This window comes from Hippoglossus hippoglossus, chromosome 17 (genome assembly GCF_009819705.1).
Source record: "Hippoglossus hippoglossus isolate fHipHip1 chromosome 17, fHipHip1.pri, whole genome shotgun sequence".
Classification (NCBI taxonomy): Eukaryota; Metazoa; Chordata; class Actinopteri; order Pleuronectiformes; family Pleuronectidae; genus Hippoglossus; species Hippoglossus hippoglossus.
Window position 1 is genome coordinate 1,209,989 of NC_047167.1, and position 14,740 is coordinate 1,224,728.

The following is a 14,740-nucleotide window of genomic DNA, read 5'->3' on the forward strand; positions in this document are numbered from 1 at the left end:
GGAGGGGCAGCAGACATGGTTATCAAAATCACCTATAATACGAACTCTGGTGTACTGTTGGATAATGACAGATAAAAGTTCAGAAAATTCTTGAATAAGGGTTAAGTAAGTTTAAGTAAGGTTAAGTAAGTTTAGGACGACGGTAAATTAGAACACATAAAATAGGCAGTTTATTCCTTAAAATAAATCCAAGATTCTCAAAGGTGGAGACGGAGCCAAGTGAGATTGGAGAAGAGCTAAAATAATTTCTGTGTATGACTGCAAGGCCGCCCCCTTAGCCTGTCAATCTTGGCTGGTGGAAAAATAAATACTCTGGGGGGGAATGACTCAATGAGAGGGGTGTAATAGTCAGGTTTTATCCAAGTCTAAGTGATTGTAAAAAGGTCAATGATGTTAGTTGCAGTAAAATCTTGATAGACATAAGACTAAATGGAAAGAGATCTTAAATTGAGTAAACAGAATTTAGCTGATTCGACAGCCGGGGGCGAAAAAGTGGTTTCAACTGATGTGATTTTTTGTATGCACTATGAGAAGATTTGCAATTTTTTAAATATCTTTCAGTGATCCTAACAGGAATGTGGAGCACTTTCTGGAGGAAGGCCGGACGTGGTCCACACCGCAAGCCGGAGACACCGGGGGAACCTCGGCCAGCCGTGAGAAAAAGTTAGTGAGAAGGATGTCACCACTGCCGGTGTAGAACCGTTCGTAGAGGGGAAGTGAGAGCCTTTTGCAGCCCTTCACTACAAACGCCCAGGAATGGAGGCAAGGCGTGGTCTGCGTAGGGACGCCAGGAGTAGTAGCCGTTTCATCTGAGGCTAAGGTCCGCTGATTGTCAGCTGGTTTGAGGCACATCAGCCGAGCGTCCGTGCAGACTGAGAAAGTCTGGACCCAATTCTCCAGATATCCTCTGCAGAGAATAAGCTAACATAAGGATGTAAGCTTATAGATAGAGCTGGTCCAGGCTTGTCCAGACCCTAACCCTAGACCTGCTCTTAGTTATGCTGCTTAAATGTCTAGAATGTCAGGAGACACTTGACACATGGAGCTTCTCTTTCCTCTTCTCCCTCTTTATCACATTAAGGTCTCATCAATAAATGTACCTGACTTGACTTCTTCCCCGGAGACCTTGTGCTTTATCGTTTGCCGATGCAGGACCTCAGCTGCGGCCACATTGTGGATCATGATGGTGGATTGTGAATCAGATATCGTGATCGTATTGGCGGATCCTGTATCGTGTTGGCAGCTGATCGTGGATAGTGGTGGTGGACCATGATCGAGGTGGCAGCTGATGGTGGATCCTGATGGCGGCAGTGGATCTTGACGATGGATGTGGATTATGGTGGCATCTGATTGTGGTGGTGGATCCTGATCGTGGTCTATTATTACAACAAGACTGCTTGATATACAATATGCCTACTCACATACTCTACCATTACTGACAATAACTCTTCAATTCATTGACTTTCCATTAAGTTACAAACTGTATTTTGCTGATGTTCTCCGTTACACGTGGCATCTATTGCACTTCTGTCCGTCCTGGAAGAGGGATCCCTCACATGTGCTCTCCAACATCATCTCAAGAGTTAGACACATCCCCCCCCAATAAACTGAATTGTAAACTGGCTGATGAATAATAATAATAATAATATAACTGTTATGCTATGACTACAAGCAAAAAAGCCCCCCCGTCCAAAATGCTGTTTCTGGCAGCTCTGCATGCGGTTTTTCCAATATCCCTTTTACACCAATGCGAGGCAGGTTCCAGTTCCGGACTGTTGCGAGTGCTTGTTCGCAGTTGATTTTCGACAGTCCAGTGCCGTTCAAAGAACCACGTCATGACGTCACTTTATACGTCTGTATATGGCTCCGCTCTCCCAGCTAATGCTAGTGCTAACTTTAATCACAACAACAAAAACAGCGGCAGATACATTGTATTTTGAGTGTTGCTTGTGGCATAGCTTTTCTGTTTTCGAGCATACACAGACATCCAAACACAACTGGTCCAGCATATTTTTCTCGTTGCGATCGCTACGGACGGCAACCCTCAGAAATGTTGGCAGTCATTAAAGTCATAAATGGAGAACGCCATTTTACAACTTCCAGTTTGAGGACGGTGTGCACAAACGTTTCCGGTTCAGGATGCCGGTCAGTGAAAAGACAAAAAACTAAATGACTTTCCATACATGGTGTCTCCAGGATCTACCAAAGATCACAATTAAAAACACTCATGTTCACCGCTATTGCTAACGTTGTGCTACCACTATCGCGATCCAGGTCTTTCCACCGTAAACAGTTAAGCTCACCCCGCATACCCAGAGGTTGAGAGACGCCATCTTGTGCACCGGGCGTATTAGCAGCCACGAGATGTGTTAATGCTTCTTGATGTAACTTTAATAATCTTTGCTATTCAGATCAGAAATTTAAAATGATTAATTCCTTAACATAATGGCCAAAAACACCACCTCTTTACTGACAATATATCTTTCATGTTCACTGTGGTGTGTTCAGAGTAAAGAGAGAGAGAGAAAAGGAGAGAATGAGGATGCTGTCAGGGCAGGGAGAGCAGGTGACATGGAGGTGAGTGAGAAAAGGTTCATGTTGATGATTATAACCAAATAAGGACATCATACCAGTCTAATCCCTTGGCCTACATGTATTTGTATCTCAATATCTTTTGTAGTCAGTAGTTTGCTAATAACAGATGATACACAGTTATATCTTCCAGTGAAGCGCAACAACCCTACTAACTTGTCCCGTTTAAAACAGAAATTGTCATTATTTGGCCCAGATCACTTACATTCCCAAATTCATTCATCTCTGGGTCCTCAACAATTTGAGGTCTGTCGCCAAAAACCTTGGTGTCATATTTGATCCCAGCCTACTCTTTGTGAGCCATGTTAACAAACTTGTTCAGACATGTTCTTACCATCTCAGGAATATATCCAGGATCAGATCGATCTTGAGACTTAAAGACACTGAAATCATCATACATGATTTTATTTATTCATGGCTTGACTATTGCAATGGTGTTTTAACAAGTCTTAACAGAACACTGATGCTAGGCTTTTAACTAAATCCAGGAGAAAAGAGCATATCACTCCTATTTTAGCTTCCCTACACTGGTGGCCTGTCTGTTTTAGGATTGATTTTAAGATTTTATTGATTACTTTTAAGGCACTTCATGGCCCCCTAACTACATTTTAGAATTATTAAGCCCTCATGAGCCTGCAGCCTGAGGTCCTCAGGCTTGCTAAATCAGTGTCTTCTTTTAAGACACTTCTTAAAATGCACTTTTATGGGTTTCATAATTTAAAACTTTGATATTGTATTTGATTTTCTTGGTGTTTTAATTTCCACTGCATTTTACATTTCATACGTGTATTATTGTGTTTTTATTCTGTCGCCAATTTATTATAATTTTTTCTCTATTTTAAGTAAAGCTGTTTTGATAACTGCTTTATAAATTAAGGTTATTATTATTATTATTATTATTATATTTCAATGATATAATTGCTGTAGTGCATTCAGAGTAAAGAGAGAGAGGGAGAGGGAGATGAGTTGGTTGCTGCAGGGAGAGCATGTGACATTTAGGTGAGTGAGACAAGGAACCAATGTTGATGATTATAACAGAAATAAGGACATCATACCAGTCTAATCCGAATATACAGACTTGGCCTACATGTATTTGTATTAGTGCTGTCAATTGGCAAAATATTTAATTGCGATTAATCCCAAATGAATCACCCATTTTGTATCTGTTTTGTAATACTTGTATCAACATGGGAGTGGATAAATATGCTTGCTTTATACAAAATGTATGTTTATTATTTTTGCAACAATCCAAAACAAAGACAAATACTGTTATGATACTGTTGAATATTCTCCAGAATACCCTCAAAGGTACTGCATGCTCAAAAAATATGCTGAAAGCATAATATGGCAAACTCAATCCCAACAAGAAACAACAGATGGGCATATTGACAATGTTATTCGGCCTGCAAGCTGTAGCCACCCATTTAGCTTGTGGAGTTGTCCATGTGTCTCTGTTGCAAACTATCCAGCGTGGTCTAGCTTTGGCGAGGGGGAGGAGGGCTCACTGCATCAACAGTATGCTTGGCCAGCAAGTGGTATCTAATACTCGACGTATACCGGTGGTAGCTCATTTCACCTGGACAGTAAATGCATATAACTTTGGTCTTGTCGAGAGAACCATCTGACTTGGCTTTGAAGCTGAACTTGCCATTCAAAAGAACCTTTTCTTTATCCACTTGAGGCTTGTTTCTGCTTGCCATCCACAACTTTACTGCTCCATTGCTTCCTGATTTCACAAACTACGGGGCGGTCCGAGGCTCATAATCACAGAACTTGCGCGTTAACCCCCTGCTGGATTCACCCCGAGCAAGTGGGGGGGTTGATAAAGCTTAAAAAACAAAAAATAAAAAATAAATCAAAAACCACTGGTGAAAAAGTGGTGACACACATGAAGAAGACACAGACAAAGATGTTAAGAGAGTTTGTGTTGATAGGAGCTGACAATGGTGTAAGCTTTTGTTTAGTATTAGTTTCTCTGTCTCATGTTACTTCATATGTTATGACTATTTTATTTCTATTTCTATTGATATTTACTGTTAGGCACTGGTTCTCCATTACTCAGTATAAACTTTATACTTTTAATTTCATTTACAATTCACTTTTACTTTTATTTAGATTTTCACTTATATTTTTAGAATGAATTATTTGATTAAGTGCATTCTATTCTATTCTATTCTATTCTATATTGTTACACAACATCAGGAGAGTACGTCCCCTTCTCACTCAGAAGGCAGCACAGGTTCTGGTCCAGGCTCTGGTCATCTCACGCCTAGAGATACCTGCTAGTGCCATGTGACCTCTGCAGCTCATCCAGAATGCAGCAGCTCGACTGGTCTTTAACCTAAATTCACTCACACTACTCCGCTCCTCCGCTCCCTTCACTGGTTACCAGTGGCTGCCCGCATCCGTTTCAAAACACTAATACTTGCGTACCGTGCTGCGAACGGATCGGACCAATATTGCTTGTGTAATATTCTGAGCATTGCTAGGAGAGAGCCTGTGACCCAAGCATTTTCATTGCCAGCGACTGCTAAATGTAATTGTTGTGCATATGACAATAAACTCTTGAATCTATCCAGGACATGGTCAAACCTTACACCTCAGCCCGTTCACTCTGCTCTGCATCTGCCAATCGGCTTGTTGCTCCCTCACTGCGAGCTGACCACTCCACAAAATCCCGACTGTTTGCTGTCCTGGCTCCTAAATGGTGGAATGAGCTCCCCATTGACATCAGGACAGCAGAAAGTTTACACATCTTCCGCCGCAGACTAAAAACACATATCTTCCGACTATACCTTGAATATAAATTAAAAAAAGTAATACAAATTAAAATTAAAAAAGGTAGCGATTTAGTAACACTTATATGGCACTTACATATAGCACTTTGTAGTTTGACTTTCTTGAAGAAAATTGTACTTTCTTGTTGTTCTGGTTTTGTACCCTCATGGTTGAATGCACTTATTGTAAGTCGCTTTGGATAAAAGCGTCAGCTAAATGAAATGTAATGTAATGTAATGTACTGCAGTCTTGGAGCAAGCTGGCACACAAATTTCCTTAGGGATCTATATTAACAGCATTTTACTTTATTTTAAAAACCTGTTTCAATGGGCACCTGACTATTGTAGAATGTGTGTATTGTAATACATGATGGTATACTTCTCATGGTGTCTACTGCTGGGTTCACATCACTCTAAAGCTGCTTTCAGACATGCACTGTACTCCCCAGATCCTCCGTATTTTCTCCGGAGGAGGTGCATGTGTGAACGCAAATGTCCGAAAGGCTCAGAATTATCAGCAGACTTTCTCCGCCTGGCCTCCTTGTAGAAAGTCTGTATAAACTTTTTTGTTTTTTGGGGGTAAAAACAAAATCAAGGATTATTCAATGACATCCATACCCCACCTAAATAGAACTCCACCCTCACTCTGCCAGCCTCTGTTCACCTCTAAACAGAGGCTAAGACAATAAACTGCCATATTCACTTCCAAATTACTTGGGTCCCCAGACCCCATGGATTTGCAAAAGAAAATAGGTTTCAATGTGTCAAAACAGTGACACATAATTTGTCAGGATAATAGAGTTCATCAGGCCTGCACATACATTCTGACGATGTGACAAACATTAAAATGGTTCATGGGTCTAATTGTGTGTGTTTGTGTTTGTGTTCCTCCCACTCTCTCCGTCCCTCTCAGTTTGGTTTCATTCACTCTGAAAGAAATCAGTCCTGTTTTGTGAGCAGAGATCATATTTGAGTCAAGTAAAGCTCCACTTTTCAAAATAAAGTAAAGCAAAGCTTTTTGCCTCGACTGGAAGGAGTCCAGAACCTTTTCAACACAGCAGAGGCCCATAACACTTACTGTCATTCAGGCTGGCAAACAGTGAGAGCGAAAAAAAAGGAAATAAAAGGAGTTATTGAAAAATCTATTCAGTCACTGTCAGAAGTCATGCTTCATGAGGCTGAGTATGTGAATGCTAACTGCACACAGTCAGAGGCATGACAGAGTGCCATAATCAGCCCCACACAAGAAATAATACAACTATCACTCAGGGATTTGTGCATAGCATCTGGGCATCAATGTGTGTGTGTGTGTGTTTGTGTGTGTGTGTGTGTTTGTGTGTGTGTGTGTGTGTGTGTGTGTGTGTGTGTGTGTGTGTGTGTGTGTGTGTGTGTGTGTGTGTGTGTTTGTGTGTGTGTGTGTGTTTGTGTGTGTGTGTGTGTGTGTGTGTGTGTGTGTGTGTGTGTGTGTGTGTGTGTGTGTGTGTGTGTGTGTGTGTGTGTGTGTGTGTGTGTGTGTGTGTGTGTGTGTTTTTGATTGAATGTCCGTCCAGTATGCTGTGCTTGGTTGGCCGGTTGAAGTTGTTGTCTATGTGTTGGTGTCTTGCTGGCTGATTGGCCCTGGCTAATTGCTGGTGTGCTTATGCGGGCACTGGGCCATTCACCTTGGCATCAACAGATGTCATCAGGCCCATTTGTGCTCAAGTCACAGTGTTAGCCCACCAGTAAGTGCCAGCCCCAGAGCTCGAAACCAATGGGAGAAATGTGATACCACTTTCTTTCAAAACAACCTTCTTTACGTGCTAATAAATTGTACTTAATAAATTATTTACTGAAACAATAGATCTGTAACAAGCATTAATAACTATTACAACCTACACACAACCTATAACACTAGGTTGTCTTCTTAATTGTTCTTTCTTTTAAGCTTAAGTGGGACAACAAATGGAGACTTGATGGATTATCGTTAGAACACTTTAATGACTTGTTGATTTGTATTTTCAACTAATTAAAATTGTTATTACATTTATTGTTCCATTGTTGACAAATAAGAGACATACATAATTATTATTAATAATTGTCTGTGTATTTGAAAATGATTGAAAATGTCATAGTTTCCCTATTATGTGAGAGTGTGGAGTTTATCAAGATATGAACATAAATACTATGCAAAGGTAGATAAGACATATTTGTGTTTTGTGTGTTTGTGGTGTGTTTGAATCTAGTCCAAAAGCATAGGTGTCCCGAAAAACCTTTTTCAAAGACCACAATTATTGCTTTGGTCATAGAAGAGCAGGATACATTCTCAGTCATTAGAGCTTACATTTACTGAAAAAGAATGTCTTATATTGTGTGTACATGTCATGAATAGGGCTCAGCAGTAAAATATGATAATGTCCATGTGACAAAACAATTACTAGTGCTCTTTCTTCACTTGCATTATTTTCCTGACTCTTTAACTCTGACGAGGATGTCATTTTTTACCCCGGTACCTTTGGGTTGGTTAGTTGGGTTGTATGTTTTGTGTGTTTGAAAGCAAAATTACCCAATACTAGATGAATTTCCAAGGATGTGGTATGGATCATGAAAGAATCCATTACATCCAGATCTCGGGGCAAATTCATGAACTTTTTTTTTCACTTTCTGTAATATATAATTTTTGTTGAGAATTACTTGTGTATCTAGATGAAAAAACAAGGCATGTTTAGGGGACTGATATTTATAAGTGTGAGCAATTTGGTGTGGATCTAGTGAATTTTGGTTTCATAAGGGGATTGTTGGGCCTTGGAGGTATGCACTCTAATGAATGTCATTCCACTTTGTAAATGTGCTTCAAAAAACCTCATAACATTTGGATGGAAACCTACCCAAGAGATAGAGTGGGTCCCCTTCTGATGAGAGTGTTGGCGGTTTGATCCCAGTTTCTCCAATCCTGCATGCCGAGGTGTCCCAAAATAGCCCCTGACAGCTGTGCTGGCAGTATGTAATTGATGTGAGATGGAGAAAGTGCTCCGTATGGATGTGTGTGTTAATGGGAGAATGGCATGACTGTACTGTAAAGCACTTTGAGTGGTGATCAAGACTAGAAAAGCATTTACAATTTACCATTTAAAGGTGTACATCAATAAATCAGAGTGTATCTGGAAAATAACGTGGGGCCCTGCAGTTGTCCCTGTCTAAATAAAGATTTAAAAAAGAGAACATTTAAGACACTCTCTGAGAGAACACTTCCTGCTTTGCAGCCAACGGTGCCCCCACATTCTCAGCGCTCCTACCTGCTAACTGCTGAGCTTCACAGTGGAATTTCAAACATTTGAACTGTGAGTAAATTTGAGTATTTGAGCTTCTGGTGTGAGTTGTAACAAAATGTGGAAGTATATCTTGAAACAATAGGCTGATCCCCCTTTTACGTCTCCTCTGCGGCCTTTCAGCTGGTTCACTGTAGAGCTATCTGAACTCTGTGTTGGGATGAATAGGGACCACAGTGTCTGGAACTGGCTGCTACTGGCCTGCCAATCAATTTGTTTAACTCCCCAGGCAAGGGCAGTGATTGGTGGACCCTGCACACACACTCCCTTCCTGCCAACAAAGCAGCCCATATGCCCTCCCAGTTGGGGGCAACCCTGAGATGGGGGCCCATGAATTTAGAGACCCAGTTATAGGAATTTGGAGCTAATAGGATGAAAGGACAACCGTCAGTGAATTGAGGCACTGAGCAAATCAAGTGGAATGCACATTCAGGGTGTCACTCATTATCCAGCCTGGACCTTCATCCCACACTCCCTACAGCCACACTGCACTGCTGACAAGAACTAATTCATAGCATGGAGGTTCCTTCATATTCTTAGAACATCTGGGATTAAACAAGTATGATTAATCAAATGATAAGTCCAGTGCTGTTCACAAGTGAAATCCTGCAGATGGTCTTAAGCGTTAGGTCTTTGAAGGGTTTAAAAGGGTTGTGATGAACTTTTAAGAAGAACACCATAGTTAGACTATACCAATGCTAAAATCCAATTTTCTACAGACATTTCCCTGAAATACTATCATGGGACATAAATGTGTTATTTAACACTATGTTGTATTGTATGCACAAACAACATTTAGGGAACAAATGAATGAGCATTTATCACAGAAATAGGGGCCATGCAGTTGCATAAGTGATTGTGTATAGTTTGACCCATACTAGGTACTAAAAGTCATTATATCTAAGCTTGTCCTGCATCAAATTTGACTTACGAATCCAGAATATATTTGTGGTGGCAACAAAAGCACTTTGGTCAAAGTTACAGCCAGATGGTGGTTTTGGTGTGGTTAAATGGTAAAAAACAAAACAGATGTGACTTAAGTCAGTGTGAACAGTGTGAACCAGGACATGTCACCAACCTTATTTACAAAGGATGTGAACATAACCATATTGCTGGAGTCACTAGTTCACTTAGTCACACTAAGTGATTATTTTACTGGTATTATCACTATCAAAACGTTTGTGACTTGCCAGAATTTGTAGAATTTCATCTTTATGTCATGCTAAGTTACAGCTAATGTAATATGGTTGTCATTCCGTCTCCTTCAGAATAAACATGCTGTTTAAAATTAGTTGTGAATGTAATTTCTAAGTGACAGTTTGATTTATAGACAAACTTGTGAGAACTTTAAAACATATGTTGAGCACATGTGTTCAGCCAATGCTGTGCTTGAAAAATTTATAAGAATATGACGAAAAAGAAGTAGAAGAATAAAAAGTGTTTTTATGTGGAAAATGATAGATTAAGTTACAGAATCACCCTGGTTAATAACAACTCAACAGGTGTATTGCTGTGATTTAAAAAAATATAACCACAAGTAAGATCAGATACACAGAACAACACTTGAAGTCATTGGCAACTGCAACAGCTTAAAAATTCAGCCTAATTAGCAGTCTAGCCAATTCATAATTAATTTCCTGCAATATTTTATGTGTGTATTAGTAATTCATTTGTGCATTTTATCAGTTTAACTTGGATTAGTGTTCATGACACTATGAGGATTACGAATTACACCCCAGAGAAACATGTTTTCAGTCATTCTAATTGGATTTTAGGGGAGGTTCTGTTAAAACCTTTTGGATTACTAAAATCAACCCAATTACAGTCTAAACTCTCAAACATATTGACACCCATGGATTTGAGAGGATTTGCAAGGTAGATTTAACTCCCAAAACCATCGCTTTTACATCTGTGGGCCATTTGAAGCCTTTAGTTCTTCCTTTAATTACAAAGCTGATTGTTTTCATGCAACAAAACTAGTTGAAAATAGATGTTAATCTGCTTCCTTTGCCGAGTCTGTTTTGGTCAGACATAATCTGCCAGAGTCTGATTGAGCTGCATAATCCCTCGATGAGGAAATGTCCAGCCCCCACCCCTGCCCCTGAGCCTCTGTTGGATATATCTAGTAGAGGGTGGAGATGTGACCCCACCCTTGTCTCCTCTGGCGTAGCTTTTCTACTGTATGAGTCTGCCCTGAGGGCTAAGCAATATGCTCCCTTTTGTAATTAATCAAAACCTAAGTCTGTGTCCCTGAGAGCAGATCTGTGGGTTTGATGCTGTCGAACTGAGATGCTGATGACATGCCTGTTGACTGTCTACCCTTAAACCTTAGTTTTCTCTTCCCTCTTTTCCTGCTTCATCTCAATTTATTACCATGCATTTTTTTTTTTTTTACCTGCTCTTTGGCCGTAGTATCTCCTTCCTTCCCATGTACTATCCCCCTTCCTCCCCCCCCCCCTCCCTCCTCCCTCCATTTCTCTAATCTCCACAACCCCCTCTCACCCCAGTATTTCTCTTCCATCCTTACCTCGCTTCCTCACCCTCTTTTTTCCTTCTCCCTTCCCTTTTTTCCTTCTACTGCAGTCAAATGCCCCATGAGGAACTGATTCAGGGTCAGATTTTGTTGTCCAATGTTCTCTAGGTATCTAGGGCTTTACTGTGACACTGTGCAGCCGTTGGAGATGCAGTGACGTGGAAGTGACTGACAGCTGGGCCGGTCAAGGAATGAATAGAGGAATAGAGGATCAATGACATATATCAACAGACAACTCTGAGTTGTTGGAGGGGGGCAGGGAGGGGGGGTTGTTTGTGTGTATGTGTGTGTCTGTGTATATGGTATTATAACTATTGTATAACAAATATTCATTATGTTTGTTATATACTGTAATTATGAACCATTTTGAATTTAAAATAAAGCCACAGTTTACTGCTTAACTAATATCACAAAACCAGAAGATTTATTCATTGTCTAATAGGGCTGTATTCATGAATGATATGATGATAATCTGGTTAATCAAAAAAATGTACTCAGTTAAATTCAAAATACTTTGTTCGATCCCCAAGGAGTTATTTTGATGCAGGAGAGCAAACACCAGTGCACAGCCTATTCATCCACACTCACAAAGGGCAAGACTTTCAAATCTTAAAATACAGAAGAATTTTAGAAAATACAAAATAAAGAGAAGAAAATACAAATGTGTCACATTAGAAGGTGCCCTCTCAAGGAGGAATAAAGTTAAAGTACAAGTGGATTTATCCAGGTAAACTGATCATCCTATGCACTGTTACTGTTTACCAGTCTGAAGGCCTCTGGAATAAACCCAAACTTCTAAAATGCATTCCTTATGGCAGCAGCTGAAAGTCGTAGAGGACATGTGTGGGGTCATTTATACACTTTTTTAAAGGATTTAAGCTGTACGAGAGATATGTGGGCCAATCATTTTTTAGCTAAGGTTAACAACACCTTGCAGTCAGTTCTTTTCCTTTTGACAGAGAGATTTAAACCTGCAAATAAATGAAAAAGGTAAAAATTCTTTCAGTAGAGGAAGAATAAAATATGCAAATTGTCACACAATATAAATTCTTGCAATAATTCAAAACAGCAGCCAATTCTTTAGAAAGGTTTATCCCCCACCCCTGGTACAGATTCTGCCAGAGGGGCATCACATTTTCCTTACAAGTGAATCATGAGTTCATTTGCACAACATATTTGTGGTCCCATCTTGCAAAAGCTTTGTGTGCTATATTCAAACAATGCCACCACCACCCATCCACTGCCATTAACTCTTTATTTTCTGCTAATGGAACAAACAATCTTTAAAATAATAATAATAATAATAATAATAATAACTCCTGTAGCACCCAGAGAAGCATAAACCACCACCAAGAGTCCACTTAAATTAAATCAAGCCACACCAAATTGTACCCACTCTGTATATGCCAGATTTTTCAAATCATGCCTTATTTCCAAAAAAATGTGTGAAATAAAAAATAAAAAAACATCGTATCCCTCAATGTTAAAAAAAAGAAAAAGAAAATCCTGAATCACATTTTTGCTTTGTAATTGTGTTTTACGTGCACCGTGAGCACCCTCTTCTGGCATTACTGGAGTTGAGCATCATTCCCTCAAACTACTGGCCCAGAGAATAATGTGGGCCCAGTGGAACTCCACATGTTGCTGCTTGACTTAAGTTGTTAAAGACTGGAAACAAACGGCAAAAAAAATAAGCTTTTCACCTCACATTTAGCAAGTTGCATAAAACTGTGCAACCTTGTCAACCTTATCAGTTAAACTTGGACCAAAAGCACTGCGTTCAGACCAAAATGTCTCTTTCTAAACCAACGTCTCAACTGCAAGGAGGCAGCTGCTGTTTTACAACATATAAAGGGAGATACTGTTGAGCTGATGTATTGAAATCAACTGAAAAACGTTTTGCTTCTGCCAGCTCTGGCAAAAGAGAAAACAACTAGTGACCCCGAAGTAAATTGAATATAAGACACCTGTCCTTTATGATATATACAGTAGGTGGGTAGTTTAAGTGCATTATTAGGCATTTCTGAACTGCACAATTTATGGTTAGTGAAAATAAAATGTTATTACAGTTATTAAATAACTGTGAAAATAGCTCACAATAGCCCCCCCCCAAAAAAAATTGGCCAATAGCCAACAATAACAAACACTAAACTATCAGTTGTACATTAACAGCTGGACTTCCCTGTGTGTCTTGAAAAAGGTTTAATTCTCATCCAAGACGCTTTTCTGTAGTTTGCAAGCCTCTTCGATGACTTCAAGAAACACAAGCATGTCCAGTTACCTATGTATATCTCCTGAAGTTACCAAGACCTGGATGACCGAGATACTAAACTATCAGGACTGATTGCAGATGAAATACCACTAACATTTTAATTAATGAATACATTTTTATTTTATAAATTTTTTCCAGAGAACATCGTTATGTTTGCTTGTTGTGTTTGTTGTTGAAGGGCCTGTCAGGGTACAAATTCATTCAGACCACAGTGGCTGAAAACAATAGACCATCTGTGATCAAAAACAATGGTATGTCACCATAGTTTAGATACACACACACACACACACACACACACACACAGGGGTGAAAGGGAGTTAGGGGGAGAGGGAGTTGAAGAGTAGGCTGTCAGTGGCAGTGACATGATTTTCAGTATGCACACACACACACACACACACACACACACACACAGACAGCCAGATCTTGGTTGCTGTTCAGAACTTCAGAGGTCTGATGAGAGGCCGAGAACACCAGCTCATCCTGCAGAGATTCACCGAGCTGAAGAAGAAACTGGGCAACGCCAGCGGCGACAAAACCCAAGTGTTGTTTGGCAACATGCAGGTCACCGTCAACACAGACTGCCTGTCCAATCTGCCGTACTCCTGCCTCAGCTTCCTGCTGCCTGACAGCTACTTCTACACAGACAATAAACTGGTGGAGGAAGGTGAAGAAGCTCAAGCAGTGGATTTATTCAAGAATAGGTGGACAATCGCAGTTCTTCTCAGGTGGTTTAACTGTTTCTGGTACCAATTAGAGTTTGCACTCTCAAACACAGCCATATTAAAGGATATTTCACTTTGTGGTTCCTTAAGTTGCATGTTTGAGTTTTTCAAGACAATCTGAGGTATTCACTTATTTTATTGGACTTCTCTTAAGTGCAAACAAAACTCAGAAGATATTATTTGCAGTAGTTCAGATTTGTTCTAAATACCTATTTTATGTAAAGTGAAGGCTACAAGTTTGATGATGGATTTCCCAGCTTCATGTAGAATTAAAGTAACTTTGACTACCATATTATTACAAAGTACAGCTGTCCACTCAGAACATATTTCCTCCTTCAGTGTCTCAACCAGAAAAACTGAACAATCATCAACAGTGGAGAAAACCAAGAGTCTCCTCCACCGGATTCCTGTTCTGAAGGAAACATCTTAACTCTTCATCATGGGCAGCGAGACCAAACTCTTTAGAAACACATTTCTCAAGTCAACAACTATAGAAATGATCCCTGAAAGTATAGTCTTGGTTTGTTCTGGATGTTTCT

General features: G+C 39.9%; 1 non-coding gene across 1 annotated transcript; it reads right to left on the reverse strand.

The window, feature by feature from the left end:
- Positions 1–14,512: 14,512 nt before the first annotated feature.
- LOC117779000 lies at positions 14,513–14,720 on the reverse strand. Its single transcript, XR_004616903.1, has one exon. It is a non-coding gene; the product is annotated as a small nucleolar RNA U3 (small nucleolar RNA).
- Between the last annotated feature and the right edge of the window lie 20 nt (positions 14,721–14,740).